The sequence below is a fragment of the Culex pipiens genome, chromosome 3 (assembly GCF_016801865.2).
Source record: "Culex pipiens pallens isolate TS chromosome 3, TS_CPP_V2, whole genome shotgun sequence".
NCBI classification, from domain to species: Eukaryota; Metazoa; Arthropoda; class Insecta; order Diptera; family Culicidae; genus Culex; species Culex pipiens.
In genome coordinates, this window is record NC_068939.1 from 2871084 (window position 1) to 2893321 (window position 22238).

At 36.2% G+C, this 22238-nt stretch overlaps 1 protein-coding gene across 1 annotated transcript in view; it reads right to left on the reverse strand.

Annotated features, from left to right (window-relative positions):
- Positions 1–18956, reverse strand: part of LOC120422995 (uncharacterized) — a 111465-nt gene extending 92509 nt beyond the window's left edge. Inside the window, exon 1 of the mRNA XM_039586609.2 lies at positions 18319–18956. The gene's annotated coding sequence lies outside the window, so the exon portion shown is untranslated. The remainder of the gene's footprint in view (positions 1–18318) is intronic.
- Between the last annotated feature and the right edge of the window lie 3282 nt (positions 18957–22238).

Below are 22238 nucleotides of genomic sequence, written 5' to 3' on the forward strand. Positions count from 1 at the left end.
TTGCAGGGCTCCAATTAATTCAACCTGAGCGTTAAATGTACCCCGGTTTTTTTGCTGCGTAACTTCGTTCGCAAACAAAAGTGCCGTAATAAATCACGATAATTGTAATTTTAACTCAATTTCAAGCCTTCCGAATGGTTTATTGTTTTCCTTTCAGGTGGAGGCGCCACAATGGCGCAAAAATACGCGGCGAGTTCCGATGGAGGTGATGAATGTAACTGTTTGAAATGGGTTTCAATTGATATTCAATTGGTTTTAACAGGGGAATTTAAACTGGGAATACCGTTGTTGTTTCGTTGATTTTATTGGACATGTAATTGAAATTGATGTTTCAAATTAAAGGCTTCACAGTATCAGTTTTTTTTTTATTGAATTTAAGAGGAAGCTTTTTTTTTAAATTCATGTTTACAGTGATAAATATTATATACAGCAAACAATTCTTTTTAAAGTTTTGCCCTGTGTTCTTCATTTAGAATATACAGCTAAAAAAGTAGTAATCCAGCTGCGTGTAAAAGACCTGGGTGTAAAATAAATATTGCATTATTTTATGCAATTTTATGTGATTTTACACCCTGAATTTGTAGCTCATCAGTATGGGAAGCCTACATGACCGAAATGTCAAGCTCATATATGCGTTTATCTTTACAGCTTTTCATCGGTCTGATGACCGAGTGGGCTAAGGTGCCAGTCATTGTTGGTGCTGGGTTTGAATCCCGTCGGTTGCAATTTTTTTTGTGTCCATGCAGTGTGTAATATTAAGTGTTTATTTTGACGAAGGTGATGTGCATGCTTTTGCATGCGATTTTACCATCGGATTTTTTGCTGTGTAAAAGGTAACAAATTGTTTAACTCGACACAGTTATTATCGTTGTACTCTTTTATGTATTCTTTTAATTCCTCCCAACACTTTCTTTTGGCTAACCAGATTCAATTAACACCCTGAATCTCTAATTAAGTGAAACCTATTTCTCAGTTATCCAACCCGGTAAAAGAGCAACCGTCTTCCCACGAAAACAAAACTAGAGAAAAAAAAGACCCAAACCAGAGACAAGTGGCTTTGTTTGGGTCTGCCGGCAAAAAGTGACCACAAATATCCGACCCAAAACCCACAATAATTACGGACTTCCTCAAGTTTGCCGGCTTGGTTTGGCTGTCGGGGCATCAGACGACGACGACGACGATGGCTAGGTGTTGATTTGACGACTAAATTAAGAACCCCGAGCTCGTCTCGTTGGAGAGAGAAAAAAAAACGGGAAGAAATTCTTCACACCATTCCGCAAATTGACGGAGAGACCCGTTTGTTATGGCAGAAAAATGGACGCAAAAAACCGACTTTCGGAATCCAATTAATCGCACCGATCATCCACGTGGCCTCCACGCGCTCGGTGGACAGGTCCGTCCACCGGCGGTGAACATTGAACAGATTTTAATTACCTCGGCTCTGTGTGGTGCACTCTGCTCGAGCCGGGAAGGTGTTTGCCGGCTGCTTCCGGGCAATTTTCGGTGACGATGAGCCAAGTGAGTCCCCTGAGGGGGAGGGGGCGCCTCCAACGGAATTTCCATCAGCACTAGAGGGGAGAGCCTCAAGGTGTACTACCTGCCCACAATCCGCTATAGCTTGGTGTCTCTTGCGCTGCCGATTCGCTCTCTTTTGACAGTAGATTTCATCGATGATCGGTATCCCGAATTTACGGGAAACTTGCTTTTCAAAGTTTTTTTTCAGTTTTGGAGAACTTTTACGCAACGTTACAAGCTTTGTAATTGGACAATCGAAATTGGTGTCAAATATGGTGACAATAAAAAATGAAAATTTTGGAAAATCTTAAGAGATAAGGGTATGAGGATCTCATTATATCGTTGAAGGTTGTATGGAAAAACGCAAAAATGTATGGGGAAAAGCAAAAAAATTTAAATTACACCAAAAAGTGACGTTAAACGTGTCGGACCATTGTCAAGTGTGGTTCTTGAGCAAAATTTTATGACAAACAACTTTGTCCAAGACGACAAAATGGTTCGAGATAGTTAAGACGAGATATTTTCAATTTAAAGAAGACGTTTTTGCTTGAAATGATTTTTTTTTCACCAGCTTTCGCTAAAAAAATGTAAGTTACTTATTTTTGCCCAAGGAATCGAATTAAGGGGTTTCCCTAAGTCGATTTTTTTTATTGCCACCCTAGTGTTAAATCAATGTGGCTATGTATATCAATAATTTTTGTTGCTTTAAAAAATTTGCTCATGTAAATTACATGAATTTAAGTGATATATAATTTCAAACAATCGAGAGATCTGCCGGAAAAAATCCCAAAAATAGTTGGAAATTTAATGTTAAATAAAGATCACTAAAGATTTCGCTTGATTTAAAAATTTCCTGGAGTCGTATAATTTTAGGTGATTTGGCGAATCCATGAATTTTGTTTTAAATTTATCTTTTATCGGATCATGAATTTTGCAAACCCACACGAAGTTGAAACGAATGAATGCCGAGCTCGATACTCAAGCAGTCACGCAACAAGAAGGCTCTTTTTCTTTCTTTCTTTTGTTCTCTCTTTCTTGCTTGTGTGGTGGTGAGTGGTAACAGCAACCATTGGATAGCGTTCAAGGGGAAGGTGATCGGATGTTCGGTAGAATTCACACGAATGAGCTCTGCGCGAATGAGAGTCAAATGGCTGTGTGATTGAATTTGCGATGTGCTCATTTGTTTGTGTGTGAAAAATCGAAAACAGAATGTCAAAGTCAGGTTGACGAAGAGAAGGCGAGCGTAGCGCTCAGTCGCTATTCAGTGTTTTGTAAAGTTAGTTACATATATGTAATATGTAAATCGACAAAAATGGAATGGAATGTCAAGATCACTTCAAAATCTAAAAAACGTAAATTGTTGATACCCCAGCTTTCCGTAAAAAATGATCATCGTTAGCAACAAGTGCTCCGCTGTTTGAGTTGTCTTTTTTTACGGTAACTAATCGAAATAACTCTGCTCGCGTTTTTCCCTAACCCCGTCGATCGTAAAGACAGCCTAGTTACTACAAACTGGTTCGACTTCCTCGACCGCAGGGCACGGCCCGCCTTTCGAATGCCAAGTGCCCCGCCGCCGCCGCAAGATTCGCTGGGTTGGCCATAAAACTTTTACCAACATGATCTTCATTATTTTTCTCTCATTGTGCTGCTGCTGCTGTTGCATTCAAGTTTTGCCGCCGCGACCGTTTATTGGCTGGCTGGCGGGAAATTTATGGCCATTTGCATCTCGTTAAACGGACGAAATTCGCTTAATTTGAAGGAAAATAGCAGTAGCAAATAGCAACAACCTTTCGAACGATTGACGAACTGTGGCAGAGCTTTGAGCGCAGGTTGTACCGAGGAGGGAAGCGGGGTAAATGCGACAAAACGTGCTTGGAATGTAGAGTTCCATTGAATGATACTTTTCTTTCTAATGGCCAATTAGTGAAAGGGTAGAGAAAATAGATTTCGACTTGATTTTCCCGGTGACGTTGGGGCTTCAATGTCTTCAATGATTTGATAGCTTAGATGAGTCATTTCATTGCTCTGAATCAGAGCAAGTTTCAATTGCGGAGAAACTTATTTTGCATTCCACTTTCATAGAGGCTCTCAGAAATGTTCATCTGAAACTTCTCAGATTTTTAGTTCGAGATTAAAAAAAAATATCAAATACAAACCTAAAATAACAAAATACAAATTGATTATCGCCAATAAACCTGTTCAAAGTCAGTCAGCAGTTTAAATCCACAGATCAATCCAATCGATTTGTGGCGTATCAATTTCCAAGCGCGCACAAGCACAACCACAGTGAGTGTGATTGAGCCAAGAAAATTGCAGCTAATTGGAGAAAACTGCCAACACTGACTGCTAGCTACGGCGTCGAAAGGCTCGTTTGGATTTAGGTTGAAGCGATTTGACGCTTGTTTGCTGCCGAGCCGCCAATTTGACGACCTGTTCCGAATCGGAACTGATCCGTGGACGAGGCCACGGTGATTTATCGTTTAAATTGAGCCAGTTCCACGATTTGGCTGTCCATAGTTTCGAGGTCTCTGGGATTTATTCTGGGGAAAGTAACATTATACGAATTGGTTTAATTAAGTTGAAAACAATTCCATGAAAGATTAGAAAAGTTAAATGGAAACCTTTCAGAAATGTTTTAAGGAGAATACTCGAAAGTGAATACCAAATGAAGCTTTCCAAGATGCAAATTAAATACCTCACTTAAAAAAATAATTGCTTGAAACCGTGTTATGCAAAGCACGAACCTTTTCGTACGGCATATTCACCTTTGATTGCGAAGGAAGCGCCAAAATTTTAATATACTAATTGTTTGCCCCACAGTCGTGTGTATCTTTTTGGCACAAATTTTGCGTCACATTCACACAAAGTGCTTATCTACCTTTTTCCAGAGGTGAGACTCTTATCAGCACCCGCACTCAGTTTCAAAGGCGCAAAAAAAAGACGCCACTATTGTAACTTGGCAGCTTACTAATGGGAAATTATTTTATATTTTAACCCACTAACAAAGCACGGCGCTGTTGTCTTATCTAAAGCGTCATATTTATTTACATTTTAATCACCCTTGTCACACTAAACAGACACTAACGATGCTACGAAAAGTGCCCGTGGCTCTGAGAATCTCTCTTTTCATAACCTTGGGAAAGATGATATTCCCGCGCACCAAGCCTATCAAAATCGGGTAAAAGTAAAGTCCGTCATAACAAGCCACTAATCACTATTCTATGATCAGCGGCTGACTCACCGACCAGCACCACAAATTAGCCATTGTTTTCGATAGAGTTGGGGTGCACAGAATGAAAATGGAAAGCGTGCGAAACTTTCTGCCTCCGAGCAATGTTGTGCTCGTCGGTTGATGGACTGGACAGGCATCCGTCACAACAAAAGCTCAAATTTAAAAGTTTTCATTAGCCCAGTTTTGCGCACATGTGAAGACCCGCCGCTGGGATGGGCACGTGCTCGATTGCGTTGTGAAATGAGTGTTGTAGCGTTTAACGGAAAACTGTGGGTGGAAGTGTTTATACTGAAGTATTTTTAATATTTATTTTGCTGATTGATGGTACAGCTGCAGTATTAAACTAATGACCTGGTCTAGAGATTTTTCACACAATTAAATTACAGATCAAAAATATTGCTTTTAGAACCTCATGAAGAATTTGACGTTTCTGGAATTGACGAGACATTTTTCAGCAATTCTCCACGAATACAAAGTTGTCCGATTGGGCCCAAAATGGGTCTGGTCATTTTCGGCGATTTTCGCCAAAATTAGATTTTTTGAATATCATAACTTCGCTCATTTTTAACCGATTTCAGCTCTGTTGGACGCAAGTGAAAGGTGATTGGATTTGTACAGACAAATAGTTTGGAGTTTCAAAAATCTAGCCATACATTTAAGAGCCTTTGTCCGATCGTATAATTCAAGATAATTCGTAACGGATTATTTACATTAATTTTGGATCTTTCATAATGCTATGGATGAGGTTGAAGGTTTGAAAATATTTTGAATCGGAAGATTTGTGACTATCATAAAGATTTTCTTTTTGACATTGATAATTGGACCGATAGTTGCCGAATTATCGTCAGTTAAAAATGAAGGCTTACTGGAAAATATTAAGAAAATTGAACTATCTCAATTTTAATTCCTTGAAATGCTATATTGTAGCAATTTTTAATCGGATTTCCAAAGTCATAAAATTACAAAAATATCTTAAGAAATGGGCAAGGAAAAACGGTGCATTTTGCAGACAAGCAAATTAATTAAATTTGATTGCAAATATAAACCATAAAGTTGAAAATTGTTTTTGAAACATTATTTTCAAATATTAAAAAAATCATGATTATTTCTAAAATTATATCTCCGTTAAATTTCTTTTGTCCATACTTCTGTATGCCTCAACGATGCAAAAAATATAGCAAATGAGTATTTTCGCCCCATCATTACCTACATCACCTAACTTTTCTAAAGACATCTCTATCAGAAAATTTTCAAATATTTACAATTTATTTTTGTATGGACTGTTGTCAATTTGTACGGAGCCTTGCATGAGCGAAATAATGATGTAAAATAACTCCCAAAAAGATTCAGCCAAAGAAAAAAAAAATTAATCCTTTTCCGTATTTCGCAGAGGATAGCCCTTGAAAGAATATGCGTGTTAAAAACTATCGCTAAAATGTATTGTTACGGTTTTTAACATTCAATTTTTATAGTGAGCAATTCCAGCCCAAAACAGAAATTTTTTAAGTACTTTTTTCTCGACCCTCTCCGATTTCAATGAAACTTTGTAGACATGTTGTCCTTGGCATATATAAGCCATTTTTGTGTATATGGAGCCAGTTACACTCGATAGTGACATTTGAGAAGGGCGTAAGTGTTTTTAATATTTTTGTATTTCGTAATTTAAATATTGCTGTATCTCAAAGCCATTGCATCGTTTCAAAAAGTGGTCAAAGACAAACTTGTAGGAAATTTGACGGGCTTTCCGAAAAAAATACACTGAAAGAAAAAAGCACGCCACTTTTATGAGATTTTTTGATTTTGAGGTTTAAAATTCAAATTTGAAGGTGAGCCCCCGATTTTTTTTCGTTCAAATTTTTTTATGAATATAGCCTAAGATGTTGCAAAAAGACTCACGAAAAATGCAGGATGGAGCAACTCACCTAAAAAATACAAAAATCATTTACTGAAACTGTTTTTTTTTTGAAAAGAGCTCTAAACGTCAAAATTTTCAAAAGCCTAAAACGGGAATCGATTCTCCAGACAATTTTACATAAAAGTCTCCATATTGACCTTTGTCCAAAGTCCAATCCTTGTGAAGTTACAGTGGTTTTAAAAATAAAAATGTTGAAAAAATAGGTATTTTGATGGTTTTTGGCAATTTCTATATGACGGACTTGATTTTCCAGTTTCGAAAATATTTTTACCGAAAAGCTTCGCCCAATTTTTTTTTTCTTTGACCACATTTCAATTGGATGTATGGGCTTACAGATATAAGCTAATTACATTTTTAAACTTAAAAATCAAAAAATCTCATAAAAGTGGAGTGTTTTTTTCTTTCAGTGTATTTTTTTCGGAAAGCCCGTCAAATTTCCTACAAGTTCGTCTTTGACCACTTTTTGATACGATGCAACGGCTTCGAGATACAACGAAAACGAAACTATTGGCACTACGCCCCCCGGGGCATGGCCTTCCCTCTAACGTGGGATTTCTGCTCCAGCGCCTCTGACGAGACAGGAGAAACCGGGACCGACGTTTTACTTCACCATCCGATAGAAGCTCAGTGGATAAGGCGGGAATCGAACCCGCGTCTCATAGCATCATCGGGATCGGCAGCCGAAGCCGCTACCCCTGCGCCACGAGACCCAGCTTCGAGATACAGCAATATTTAAATTACAAAATACAAAAATATTGAAAACACTTACGCCCTTCTCAAATGTCATTATCGAGTGTTACTGGCTCCATATACACAAAAATGGCTTATATATGCCTAGGATAACATGTCTACAAAATTTCATTGAAATCGGAGAGGGTCGGGTACAACCGATTCCCTATTTGACATGGAAATTGCTCTAGTAATTTGCAACAACAGAAGTTTTTTGCAGTAATCCTTTATTTTCAAAAATCTTCGAATATGCTAGATAAATAAATTCAAGATTTTTTTCAAGACGCCATTTTGCAAGATAACTACAGTTGGATTTTTGGAATCATGCAGGAATATATTAGGGGTGAAGTTGAGTTATACAAATTTCAGCATTTTTGTAGGACTCAATCTGATCACGGTAACATTTGTTTTTGTAGAATTAATTAAATAATGTTTCTATGACATATTTTTTAATTGATTTTTTAAAATAATTTATCCGTTAAGATAATTTTATTAAATGTAGAGTAATTATGCAGTCCAGTTTTATAACATCAGCTAAAATTGCGTACTAAAATCGACCTGAAGTTATCTTGCTGTTTGGATGGATAAAAAAAATCGCTGCGGTGTAACTTCTGTATACTAGAAATTTAACCTGCAGCGATGTTTCCAAATAGTAAGTTAAATTGTTTTGCTTTTTTTTAAACTAAACGGCCTAAATATCAAAAATTTATTTGGGGTTTGTAATAATAACGCTCAAATGCCACATTGAACAAAAAAAATAAAATAAAAAAATACATGCATATGTGATATTTTGATAATGTTAAAAACTCAACTTGTAGTGATTCGTTTTTTTTCGTTTGCCATATTTTTATTTCAAATTTTTTTGATTATTATATTTTTTTTGATATTTTGATAATTTAGACAGTTTGACATTTGAATTTTTGATATTTTAAAATTCTTGGTATTTCATCAAATGGAATTGCGACAGTTTAATAATTTATTAGTTTGACATTTGGACATTTTAGCGTTGTGGTATTTTTACCATTATGACATTTAAAAGTTCTGATATTTTGAAATATCATCAGTATGACGTTATTACATTTTTATTTTGCCCTTGCCACATTAAAATTTTCATGAAATTGTCCACAAAGGTCTCATTAGTGTTACCACTGTTCTCTGTTTTTTTTTTAAAGAGACGTTGCAAGCTTGCAAGTTTAGTTCAAAATTGGATTACCTACAAAATAGTTTTTTTCCTAAATTATTGGACTACGTTTTCAACATTTTCAAAAGATTCAACGGACTTTAATTCTAGAATATTCTCTGCTTGCTGCAAGCAAACAATCTTTCGAGTTGAATAATTGATTTAAGTTGCATATAATTATTTTATTGGTCGACGTCTGGTTTCACCAAAACGAATTTAACGTCCGTGTTACTTAAATCTGGATGGCATAATGTAATCTACTGGACCCAATGTCACACGAGCCGACGATACCTCAAAACATTTCTGGAGGCGTGGATGGATCAATCAATCGAGTTTTTAATTTTTAAAATTGATTTGTTTTATATAATTGATTTCCTTTGGTCTCACCCGCCCAACAAACGATACGAACCCCTCCAGTAGTACTGGCAACCCCATATTTGAGTTGTCAATTATCACTCAACAATGCAGCGGAATCGCTGAACAAAAAAAAAATGCGATACGCCTGACGGCATATTTGGACACCGGATTATGTCATAGCTAAGCGGTAAACATTCAAACAACTCTGAAAACCTGTTTTTTTTCAATGCCACTGTCACCTCGGTTCGATATATCTACAGCGATGATGGGGGGTTTGTGGTCGGTGAAAGGTTCCTGGCACTTCCTGGAAACGCTCTCTCTCTCACGGTGTGTTTATAGTAGCGTTATTATCTATTCAATGGACAGCACAAAAGGAAACCTTCGGAATCGATTACTTTGGAGAGTCAGTTTAACGGTTTCGTATTGTTATTGTTGTTACATTTCATGGTACAACTCATGACAAATACTTGTCAGGATATTTAAAAAAAATATTATGTTTCAGCAACATCCTTTGCAAAATGATGAACTTTAGAGAATGTGGGGGTTATATTGTGATGCACACCAACGCAGCACCTCGTTGCCGTCGTGCTAACTTGTCGTACGTGAATTTTGGGCAAATTGAGTTAAGAACGCCATTTTGTGCAGCTTACAATGCCTCACCTTTTGACCTTCACAGATCTCCAAAATTCGATTTCAATCCTGAGATATTCAACAAAATCCGAATAAAAAACTCCGTGCATTTTTGTCACTTTCCATATGAAAGTAGTTTCAATCTTGTCATGCTTTCTTGCCACTCCCTGAAAATTGATGTAAGTGCGACAGCTGGCCAAAGGGATTCCAGGTCTGAACGCGTTTGACGGGACTCCAGCAACCAACTTCTACCAAACTTCGTTTTTGTTTATTCAAAGTCAAACATTAAAACGCGATTTTCTCGGAACGTCGAAATGGCGGGTTCGACAAGATAGCACGACGACGTCGACCTTCTGTCAACTTGACAGAGATTGGTTTCATTGGATACAATGAGAATCACTGAATGAAAATGTTTCAATAGAGAAAAATAGTATTTTTAAATTGAAGAGCATTGTTGTTTTCGGACGTGGGATGTGGTTATGGGTATTCGATTCTTTTATCACAACAAAGTACATATTAAATGCTGATTGAAGAGATTAAAAAAAAGAGCTTTTCTGCGCCATACTGATTATTTTTATGATTTGTTGCAATAGTTGGGTTATTAAAAATTACCACAACTGGCAACACAACCAAAAGTTGCATCTGACAGGAAATTCCCGAACCAAAGTTTATTTCCACGCTGCCCAAAACGAAAACTACGAACCACGTGCATTTACACCACTCACGTGGTCGGTGGTGTGGGCGAAAACCACAGTGTGACAAAAATGTTACATTTATTTTGCAGAAAAGTTGTTCTACCGTTCTGATTTTATACATTTTTTTTTGTGCAACAACCATCAGCGCTGGCGACACGAACATTGAGGGAATGTAATTTTGGTTGGTTTTCCAGCTCATATGCTGCAACACGAGAGTGTGGTAAAAATAATCATCAGAGCTGAGTGCTTCAGGGCTGTGCATTAAAACACGCATGCATCCAGAAAAACACACGTTTTCACAGACACGTGGTTTTTGGATAGACCGCCCCGCTGCCTCCCCCTTACTCTTGCTCTTTTCATTTTTGCTGGCGGCGGATATGCATTGGTTGGTTGGTCGGTTGGTTTTTGATTTAGCCGCAACCGCCGCCGGCCGGTGTTGGGTTTGAGTGTGAGCATAAATGTTGAAAAATCACTCGACTGTATGCTGTATGTTGCTTTTTTTGTGGTGAAAGGGGGGTGGGTCAAGCATGCGTGGGTGGAACAAATACAACGTAACCGCACTTAATAAAAGTCCCACCGATTGTTATTAATACCTGTGGTTGTGAGTTTTGCAATATTTTTATGTTGAGTTAATGCTTCCGGCTTCATTGGGAAGTTGGTAGTTTTGACGAGTGATTATTTTACAACAATGCTGATAACATGGAATCAGATTGCATTTGAACTTGAATGCTCTTATTTCAATTGCTGTCAAACATTTTTATGAGGTAGCTATTGCTGCCTGCTTACTATAAACATATAATATTTTATATTTTTTAAGAGCAAAGAAGTCTGTCAAGTCTGTCAACAAACAATCTTTCCAGTAATGTTGTACCATTGCTCCTGTCCACATGTCCGGAACCAATTTTCGTCACCTGACCCTGACACTTAATCCCAAAACGAAATCTGACGGCTCTCATGACGGGATTGTGGGAAACATAAACCGTCAATCATTTATCCCCAAACCGATGTGACTTTCCCGGTTCAGCAATTTCTCCGTCCTCTTTCAGCCTGAACAAAAAAGTGCTTCAAGCATAAGCATTGTTCGTTAATTTTTCATCGACGCCACATATAACAATAATTTGATCAATTTTAATTATTTTTTGGCGTTCGTCTCTCTCGTTCAGGATAAAATTGGAAACCTCTTTTGTGTGTGAAACTTTTAACGAAAAAACCCACCAATATCAACACGTGGATAGTGGCACGAGAAAAAATGGCAAAAAAATAAAATAAAAAAAAACTGGCCCGGGATCTACGACAAGAAGCGAGAGGCTACGCTGTGAAATTAAGCCCCATAATGATATAATTGCCACTCGAGCGTGTTAACGCGTTTATTCGGTGTTATTGCTTATTTATTTGTATCACACCTTTGCTGCGCGCGGAGGCAAAATATTCACCGGAACAAGTGTTGGAGGGGAAATTGGACGATTAAAGGAGTACTATTTTATTGCGATGTTGGTTTATCGAATCAATAAAAATATTTTCAACAAGATGTTTTTTTTTTCTAACTGACAAATTAAGAAAAAAAAAGAGAATTGTTTTTGTTTCTCAAGTTGTAGCCACTTGAAAAAAACCATTACTTCTTTCAATTCTGGTCACCCAAGTAACATTTTTTTCCAGGAGTTCTACAAGAGCTCTTCAAGATAGCTACAGCATAGCAGTTTGGACCGTGGTAGGATAAAACTCTCTTGAAGTATTCCTGAAGAAGTTTTGAACAGAATTTTATCCTACCGCGGTCCAAACTGCTATGCTGTAGCTATCTAGAAGAGCTCTTGTAGAACTCCTGGGAAAAAATGTTACTTGGGCAGTGCGACCAGATTTGACAACCTCATGACCTAACTGAGTATAATTGCAAGTAGTTTTAAAATTACAGATTGATTTCCTAATTTCTAGTATCCTGCATTGTATTGTTGAATAAATTCCAACAAGTCTCTCAAAACAGTGTTGCCAGAACACCAAATTTATTACTCAACGTTATCAAAATGTTGATACTGAGAGTCATTTTCATCCAAATTTCAAGCGTAAGTATAAACTAAAAATAATAACAATAATAAAAATAATAAAAATACAAAAAAAAAAAATTAATAAAAAAAATACAAAAAATACTGAAAATACTACAAATACTAAAAATACTAAAAATACTAAAAATACTAAAAATACTACGGGTCTCGTGGCGCAGGGGTAGCGGCTTCGGCTGCCGATCCCGATGATGCTATGAGACGCGGGTTCGATTCCCGCCTTATCCACTGAGCTTCTATCGGATGATGAAGTAAAACGTCGGTCCCGGTTTCTCCTGTCTCGTCAGAGGCGCTGGAGCAGAAATCCCACGTTAGAGGAAGGCCATGCCCCGGGGGGCGTAGTGCCATTAGTTTAGTTTCGTTTTTACTAAAAATACTAAAAATACTAAAAAAAAACTAAAAATACTAAAAATACTAAAAAAAAAACTAAAAATACTAAAAATACTAAAAATACTAAAAATACTAAAAATACTAAAAATACTAAAAATACTAAAAATACTAAAAACACTTAAAAATACTAAAAATACTAAAAATACTAAAAATACAAAAGAAAAAACTAAAAATACTGAAAAACCTAAAAATACTAAAAATACTAAAAATACTAAAAATACTAAAAATACTAAAAATACTAAAAATACTAAAAATACTAAAAAATACTAAAAATACTAAAAATACTAAAAATACTAAAAATACTAAAAATACTAAAAATACTAAAAATACTAAAAATACTAAAAATACTAAAAATACTAAAAATACTAAAAATACTAAAAATACTAAAAATACTAAAAATACTAAAAATACTAAAAATACTAAAAATACTAAAAATACTAAAAATACTAAAAATACTAAAAAAACTAAAAATATTAAAAATACTAAAAATACTAAAAATACAAAAAATACTAAAAATACTAAAAAAACTAAAAATACTAGAAAATACTAAAAAAATACTAAAAATACTAAAAAACTAAAAATACTTAAAATACAGAAAAAACCAAAAATACTTAAAATACTAAAAATACTTAAAATAGAAAAATACTCGAAATACTAAAAATACTAAAAATACTAAAAATACTAAAAATATTAAAAATACTTAAAAATACTAAAAATACTAAAAATACTAAAAATACTAAAAGATTAGTGCGCTGACCACAGGGACGCGCTGTCTTGTTTTTGCATGCTCATTTTCATTTCTATTGTGTCGCTGTTTGTGTGCTGGGGTGCTTGGTTATTATATATAGGTGAAGGGATTTTATTAAATGATCATTATATTGCATTATTATATTTATTTGACTATATAACCACACTATATTTTACACTTAACACATCATACAAAACACAAATGAAACTGTAAACAGGAGCGTTTGGTACGGTATGTCCACGCATCCTTCCTCCCCTGTAGATTCTGTGAAATGTGATCCGTTCTCAGAATCCTCTCTGCGGTAAACACAACGTAGTATGGCTGGCCGCTTTAATTTTTGCAATACATTTTCGGGTGTTCTCGGATGTACTGCAATTATTAATAATGACAAGAAAAGTGCTTGGGGCGTAATCTAATCACAAGACTTTCCAGCATGCTTTCATCGGACTGGCTGCGTTTGTGTTAGATTAGATTAGATTAGATTAGATTAGATTAGATTAGATTAGATTAGATTAAAAATACTAAAAATACTAAAAATTCTCAAATTACTCAAAATACTCAAAATACTCATAATACTCCAAATACTCAAAATACTCAAAATACTCAAAATACTCAAAATACTCAAAATACTCAAAATACTTAAAAGGTAATTCTCTACCAATCAACTCACACGAAATCGGGAAAAGTTGCCCCGACCCCTCTTCGATTTGCGTGAAACTTTTGTCCCTGATCACGAATCCGAGGTCCGTTTTTTGATATCTCGTGACGGAGGGGCGGTACGACCCCTTTTATTTTTGAGCATTCGAAAAACGAAGTGTTTTTCAATAATTTGCAGCCAAAAACGGTGATGAGATAGAAATTTGGTGTCAAAGGGACTTTTATGTAAAATTAGACGCCCGATTTGATGGCGTACTCAGAATTCCGAAAAAACGTATTTTTCATCGAAAAAAACTAAAAAGGTTTTAAAAATTCTCCTATTTTCGGTTACTCGACTGTTAAACATTTTGGAACATGTCATTTTATGGAAAATTGGCGGAGAATTACCCAAATACTAAACTTAACAATTTCAAAAAGTTTTTATTTTTAATTTAGTTCAAAAAATGACATGGTTTCCGCCTTTTTATTTTTTAGTAACGGGAAATGGCACAGATTATAAAACTATTTTTAATTAAAAAACACGTTTTTTGGAATTTTGAGTATGTAGTCAAATAGGGCGTCAAATTTTACATAAAATTCCCTTTTATAACTATCTAAACCATTTTGCTGAAAATGATTGAAAAACACGTCTTTTTTCGTTCCTCCATCAACAGATATAAAAAAATGAGATGATTTGGATTTTTTTTATTGATTCCAAAGCCGAAGTTTAAAAATAATTATTCAGTTGATTCAATTTAAAAATCTGTTCAAAAACAAGGATGACTTGAAGCGTTTTTGCGTTCTATGTCCAAAACAATCATCGCGAATTTATAGTCCACCGTCACCTTGAAATCAAACGCCGCTAGATGGATCGCTAATGTTGACCATTCACCACACTTTGAAAGAACCTTCAAGAACCGTTTCGGTTTTCCCACCACTGCCACCGAACTAATGTCTGACTGATGTTCAATCGTCAGATTCGTACCGTTTAATTTGTCAATAATGCAATTTCGGCTAAACTTGCTGCTATTTGCCACGCCGACGTTCGCCGACAATTCGCAACTTCCATCCGAGAGTTGTGTGTTCCGAGCAGCTTTTCCAGAGCGCGAAAGACAAGCTCCGGGGGTAATTGTTTGATCTCTGGCGCAGACAAATCAATCCGACGCAGCGACTTTGCGGAAATCTTGCTGCTTGCTCCGGCAGTCAAAAACGGGACTCTTGTTACTGATGGCCGGGGACTCCGGCTGCGCGCGATAATTGAGGCCTCTCAGCGTCAACACTAGATCCACAGCGCGCGCGGCATGGTCACCGTGCGGTGGGGTTGCTTTGACTCTTTAGCCACAACTCAAGTGAATTGCATAGTCCCTCTAATGTTACGGTAGCCCAATTCGTAGTTCCAGCGGTATCCAACCGTAAGATCCCCGGGTGAAGCCCATCATCAGAGCCAGCAGGGGCCACTCAGGGTCTGTTGGCCGCGGAGGCAGCCCCCCATAATTGGCCTTCTCTCGCGCGCGGAATGACTGTATCGAACGATTTATCCCAATTTGGAGCACCGTCCGTCACTTGGCTGCGAGAGCAGGATGCTGTTTTGTGTTCGCTGGTGGTGTAGTATTTGCAGAAAACCAGGTCAAGTACCGGTTTTTGGGCTGGGTCAAAAGGGTTGACTGCTGGGTCGTCAGTGGGTCACCGTTTGCGTTGGAGGCCGAGGTCAATTTTGCATTCCCGCGGTGCGCGAACAAGGAAGTCTTGAAATTGGTGGCACTTTTATGACCGAAAAAAAATAATCATGAGTCATGTCTTTGGCCGCTTTTGAAAGTGAGAAGGGGATGACCAACGGCTGGAACGGGCCGGTAAGATCTTTCCATTTCCATTTCCATGTGTAGTGCCCTGGAGATGTGACGATGGCGGCATCGCGGCCATAAAGTTTCATTATGCGAAACGGCAACTGTATGCAGCTGGGCGAGGTGGTGTGGCAGTGAAAATGTCGTTTACTTTCCGTATCTCGGACAAGTGCAACTCGTGGCTGATTTTGTTTTGCAGGGTTGTATATATGAATGCAAAATATGTTGTACGATCAAAATAAAATAAAAATAATAATAATAAAGTACTTTGACATAGTCGATGGTATTTTTTAAAGCATATCCTCAATTTGATTTTTTTCTTTCTTTTTTACGAGATAATATTTTCCGATTTAGATTTCGACGAAAAATCATGTATATAACACTTTGTCCCAATACATGTACAATTTTTCGTTCCTTGACATTTTTTTTTAAATTAAGAAATTTTACCAGTTTAAATTAATTAAGAGAGTGGAAAATCTCTCAAAACATGAATTTTCATTTTTGAATTTTAATTATTTTGCAGCTATCCCTTCTTTTATTTTAAATTCAACCTAAAGAAGGAAAATCTCTCAATTTATTATATTTGTTTAATTCTTGAATGACAATTGAGTTTGTTGATGTAATTTTCCTTAATTAACAATTTAAGGAAGGGAAAATCTTTTAGAATATGTACATTTTTGCTTTTTAAAATAATATTGATAAATTAGTTTTCTTTTGTAATTTTCAAATTTATGTTTATAATTTTACAGAATGATTGGAAAACCCCTCAAAAGATGAGCTTTTTCCCTATTTTAAATGTTTAGCAATTAAATTTTTCTTTCCATTATGCCTTCTTTTATTCTAAATGCAACTTAAATGTGGGAAAATCTCCTTATAGAAATAAATTACGGCCTTCTTTAAATATTTGACAACTAAGTTTTCATGCAACTTTCCACTCTTTTGTCTGTTTTCAAATCAAACCCCCAAACCAAACATTTAATATTACACCCTTTTGAAATGTTAGTCTTGAATCTAAAATTTTCAAAATATTTTTTTTCGAAAAAAATAATTTATTTCATTTAATATTTCATTTTTCAAAAAAAAAGTTGATTTGTTAAACATGTTAAGGGGGAATTTTGCTATTTTTACTGAATGTATTGACTTTATTTATGTGAGGAAGGCACCAACCACCTAAAGGTGGATTAAGTAACGTTTTTGCCTTCCTCAACGCAATGAGGAAAGGCTATAAAATCACTCGAAAAATGAACTTCTTTATTTAACCTCGTAGACCCACCTTCGCGTATACCTATCGACTCAGAATCAAATTCTGAACAAATGTCTGTGCGTGTGTTGTCTGTAAGTCCGTGCATCAAAAAATATGCACACGATTATCTCCGGACTGGCTGAACCAATTTGGACCGTTTTGGTCTCATTTGATCCGTCTTGGGGTCCCACAAGACCCTAGTTAATATTATGAAGTTTAGAAAAGTATTTCAAAAGTTATGCTAAAAAACGATTTGGCTGTACTTTGAAATATTGTAAAAAAGGGTGGTTTTTGTAAGAAAACCCGTCATGCTTCAAATTGTTAGAAAGGTATTTGAAAGACCTTTCCAACGCGTTCAAAAGATTGAAGATCTGACAACCCCATCAAAAGTTATGAGCACTTAAGTGTTATTTATACACTTTTTTGAGGCCGGATCTCAAATATTTTGATGAAAAAGTTGTCCGGATCTGTCATGCGACCCATCGTTGGATAGGTAATCAAAAGACCTTTCCAACAAGCCCAAAAGATTGAAGATCTGACAACCCTATCAATAGCTTTAAATATTTAAGTTTTTTTTATATAATTTTTTTGAGGCCGGATCTCAGATATGTTGATAAAAAAGGTGAGGAAGGCACCAACCACCTAAAGGTGGATTAAGTAACGTTTTTTTGTTAAGATCATTCTACAAACTGAAACCTACAATTATCTGCTTGCAAAAGCCAACAACCTATCGCGCAAAAACAAATCCCTATTAACCTTGCACCAGTTCTGTAGGAACGGTCGGGTCAGATTAAGATTCTGTGTTCGCAGCACTTTCCCACACATTGACTGCATACTGCTGCCCTTTATGCTGTCCCTAGCGCCCCTACTCCACACTGCCAGTGTTGGCCGCTTGGTGTTTAGCAACCTACCACAAGGTGTTCCCCATCGTCGTCGTCGTCATAGTCTCTACTCTACACCATGCTGCTGCAGTGTGCAATGGTGCAACCCCTCAGTAGAGTTAACTAGCGACGGGTGAGCGCAAAAAAAAATCTACGACGAATAAAAGTGAGTGGAATGCAAATAACCTGCTTGAAATGCAGAGCACACACACACATACACACGTTCACACAGAGCTATTGGACGGCTAGTGTCGTGGAATTCCGCAACCTACCTTCTATGGAGAAGCAGGAGGACACTCCTCCCACGACGGCGTAGACGACGACGATGCCGTGAAGAATTCCGTGCGGCGGCTGTCCTTGGCAGATGAATCTGATTGGATTAACACCCAAGAATCCGCTCTAGGAGGTACACGATGAGCACGCACTAATTAAATTGAGAACTTCTTGTACTCTCGTCTTCTTTCACTAGCTGGAAGCCCGCGGGGTTTGGTCAGCTGCTGCTTCTGTAACTACTGCCTGCAGTACACCCTTAATTATTATCTCGATTCAGGAAGCTCATAATTGCTACCATTCTTCACTAGCACTGCACCATTACTCACACAGAACTTCACTCCGCCAACCTGTTGGATTTCCCCCACACTGCTGCTGGGTTCTTCTGGGTTTCTCTACGGTTTTAATCCGGCCTGACCCTTTAGACCCGTTGAGCTCAACCCATCGAACTAGATCACTCGTGTAACGCTTAAAGAATTTCTTTGAAGATTGCACTATTTTCAGCACGATCTCTGCTGACGTTGTTGTTGTTGTTCACCGCTGAGTCACCGGCTCGAAGTCGACAAAACACTTTCGGCTGGGAGATCCCCAGAACGTCGCGCGCGCGTACCGTTGTCGGAGCTCAACCGCGTTCCGAGATGGACTGAGCCAAGCCGGGGCTCGTCGTTGCGCGAAGAAGAGTTCAACGCGCACAGGTGAGCGTGTTGAGGCACAGGTGAGCAATTGAGCGCGAGAGCGAAGAGATTGTGCAAGTAAGTGGGAGAGTTGAGCTAAACGGGAGAAAGGTAAACAATGAGTTGAACGAGTTAATAAACAAGGCGCGGTGCGTGTTGTGTGCCGCTTAAGGTGGATCGAATTGCTGCGGTTGTTAACGATTATGCAGATGTAACGGAAGTTGTATTTGGAAGTGTAAACGATAAACACAAAGTTTTTAACGGGGTTTGGAACAGAATTGTCGTTAAATAGTAATGATCTCGTTTTGATTAAAGTTTTGTTTGGATTTGATTTGAAGAATTTTTAATTTATCTTTAAAAAGCTATTGATAACTTTAAAAATGCAAGTTTGATGCCATTTAGCACCAGGACTTTTTTAAATATTTTCAAAGCGAACAGTTTGTCGGACATTTTTTAAAAGAAAACATCAACTTTGCTTCCATATCAGCAGATATTTGCACAATTTTTCTTAAAATTAAAGGTGATCTTCTTGAAAACTTTTAGAATCATTTTACTCCATGACCATCGCCTACTCCGATTATTTGATTACTGTAATAAATTAATTTTTATGAACTTCATCAGTTTTGAAAATAATTTTCATGTTTTAATAATCTGTTATCATTGGAAGTATCTGAAGATGTGTGTACATTAGGGTGATAATAAAAAAATCGACCTCAGGGACACCCCCTGATTCGATCCCTTAGGCAAAACTTAGTAAGGGACCATCCATAAACCACGTGGACACTTTATGGGGGGGGGGGGGTGTATGGCGATTGTCCACGATCCATAGAAAAAAGATTTTTTTTTGTATGGAGAATTGTCCACGAAGGGGGGGGGGGGGTAAAAGATTCCCAAAAAAGTGTCCACGTGGTTTATGGATGGTCCCTAACTGTGAAAATTTTTAGCGATATCCGTTGAGGTTTAAGGGTCGCTATAGATCGTTAAAGTTGATGAAAAAAATCTCTTCATACAAAAATGTCTCAGGAGAGCAATTCTCTACGAAATCGGTCTTTTTTCTTCAATTTTAATTTTTGTATTTTTTAATCCGACTGAAACTTTTTTGGTGCCTTCGGTATGCCTAAAGAAGCCATTTTGCATCATTAGTTTGTCCATATAATTTTCCATACAAATTTGGCAGCTGTCCATACAAAAATGATGTATGAAAATTCAAAAATCTGTACCTTTCGAAGGAATTTTTTGATCGATTTGGTGTCTTCGGCAAAGTTGTAGGTATGGATACGGACTACACTGGAAAAAAAATGATACACGGTAAAGAAAATTTGGTGATTTTTTTATTTAACTTTTTATCACTAAAACTTGATTTGCAAAAAAATACTATTTTTATTTTTTTTTATTTTTTGATATGTTTTAGAGGACATAAAATGCCTACTTTTCAGAAATTTTCAGGTTGTGCAAAACATCGTTGACCGAGTTATGATTTTTTTAATCAATACTGATTTTTTCAAAAAATCGAAATATTGATCGCAAAAAAATTTCAACTTCATTTTTCGATGTGAAATCAAATTTGCAATCAAAAAGTACTTTAGTGAAATTTTGAAAAAGTGCACCGTTTTCAAGTTAAATCCATATTTAGGGGACTTTTTTGAAAATAGTCGCAGTTTTTCATTTTTTAAAATTAGTGCACATGTTTGCCTACTTTTGGAAAAAATATTTTTAAAAAGCTGGGAAAATTCTCTATATTTTGCTTCTACGGACTTTGTTGATACGACCTTTAGTTGCAGAGATATTGCAATGCAAAGGTTTAAAAACAGGAAAATTGATGTTTTCTAAGTCTCACCCAAAAAACCCACCATTTTTCAATGTCGATATCCCAGCAACTAATAGTCCGATTTACAATGTTAATATATGAAACATTTGTGAAATGTTCCGATCTTTTCGAAAAAAATATTTTCAAAATCAAGACTTACATTTCAAAAAGGCCAAATCAAGATCAAGACTTACATTTCAAAAAGGCCAAATATTCAATATTACGCCCTTTTAAAATGTTAATCTTGATTTGAAAATTTTGAAAATATTTTTTTCGAAAAGATCGGAAAATTTCACAAATGTTTCATATATTAACATTGAAAATCGGACCATTAGTTGCTGAGATATCGACATTGAAAAATGGTGGGTTTTTTGGGTGAGACTTAGAAAACATCAATTTTCCTGTTTTTAAGCCTTTGCATTGCAATATCTCTGCAACTAAAGGTCGTATCAACATAGTTCGAAGAAGCAAAATATAGAGAATTTTCCCAGCTTTTTAAAAATATTTTTTCCAAAATTGGGCAAACATGTGCACTAATTTAAAAAAAAAATGAAAAACTGCGACTATTTTCAAAAAAGTCCCTTAAATATGGATTTAACTTGAAAACGGTGCACTTTATCAAAATTTCACTGAAGTACTTTTTGATTGCAAATTTGATTTTACATCGAAAAATGAAGTTGAAAATTTTTTGCGACCAATATTTCGATTTTTTGAAAAAATCAGTATTGATTAAAAAATCATAACTCGGTCAACGATTTTTTGCACAACCTGAAAATTTCTGAAAAGTTGGCATTTTATGTCCTCTAAAACATATCAAAAAATAAAAAAAATTAAAAATAGTGTTTTTTTGCAAATCAAGTTTTAGAGATAAAAAGTTAAATAAAAAAATCACCAAATTTTTTTTTACCGTGTATCATTTTTTTCCAGTGTAGTCCGTATCCATACCTACAACTTTGCCCAAGACTTCAAATCGATCAAAAAATTCCTTCAAAAGATACAGATTTTTGAATTTTCATACATCATTTTTGTATGGACAGCTGCCAAATTTGTATGGAAAATTATATGGACAAACTAATGATGAAAAATGGCTTCTTTGGGCATACCGAAGGCACCAAAAAAGTTTCAGTCGGATTAAAAAATACAAAAAAATAGAATGACCGAAATCCTAGAGAACTGCTCTCCTTTGAATTGCTAATAACTCGTCAAGGTTAACTCGGATTTCTTCGACAAAGTTGTTTGTTTGTTTGGTTTTGGTTTTGGCACATATATGTTTCTTCTGTCATATAAACATATCTATGAAAAAATCATCTAATTGATTGTCTTGCTATCCGGATCAACAAAAATTTTCACAGTGATATCGAGAAGATCGATAGCCAGAGAGTCTACTGTAGAAGTCAATTTTGGTTGATCCGGACTGCAAGACAATCAATTTGGTGATTTT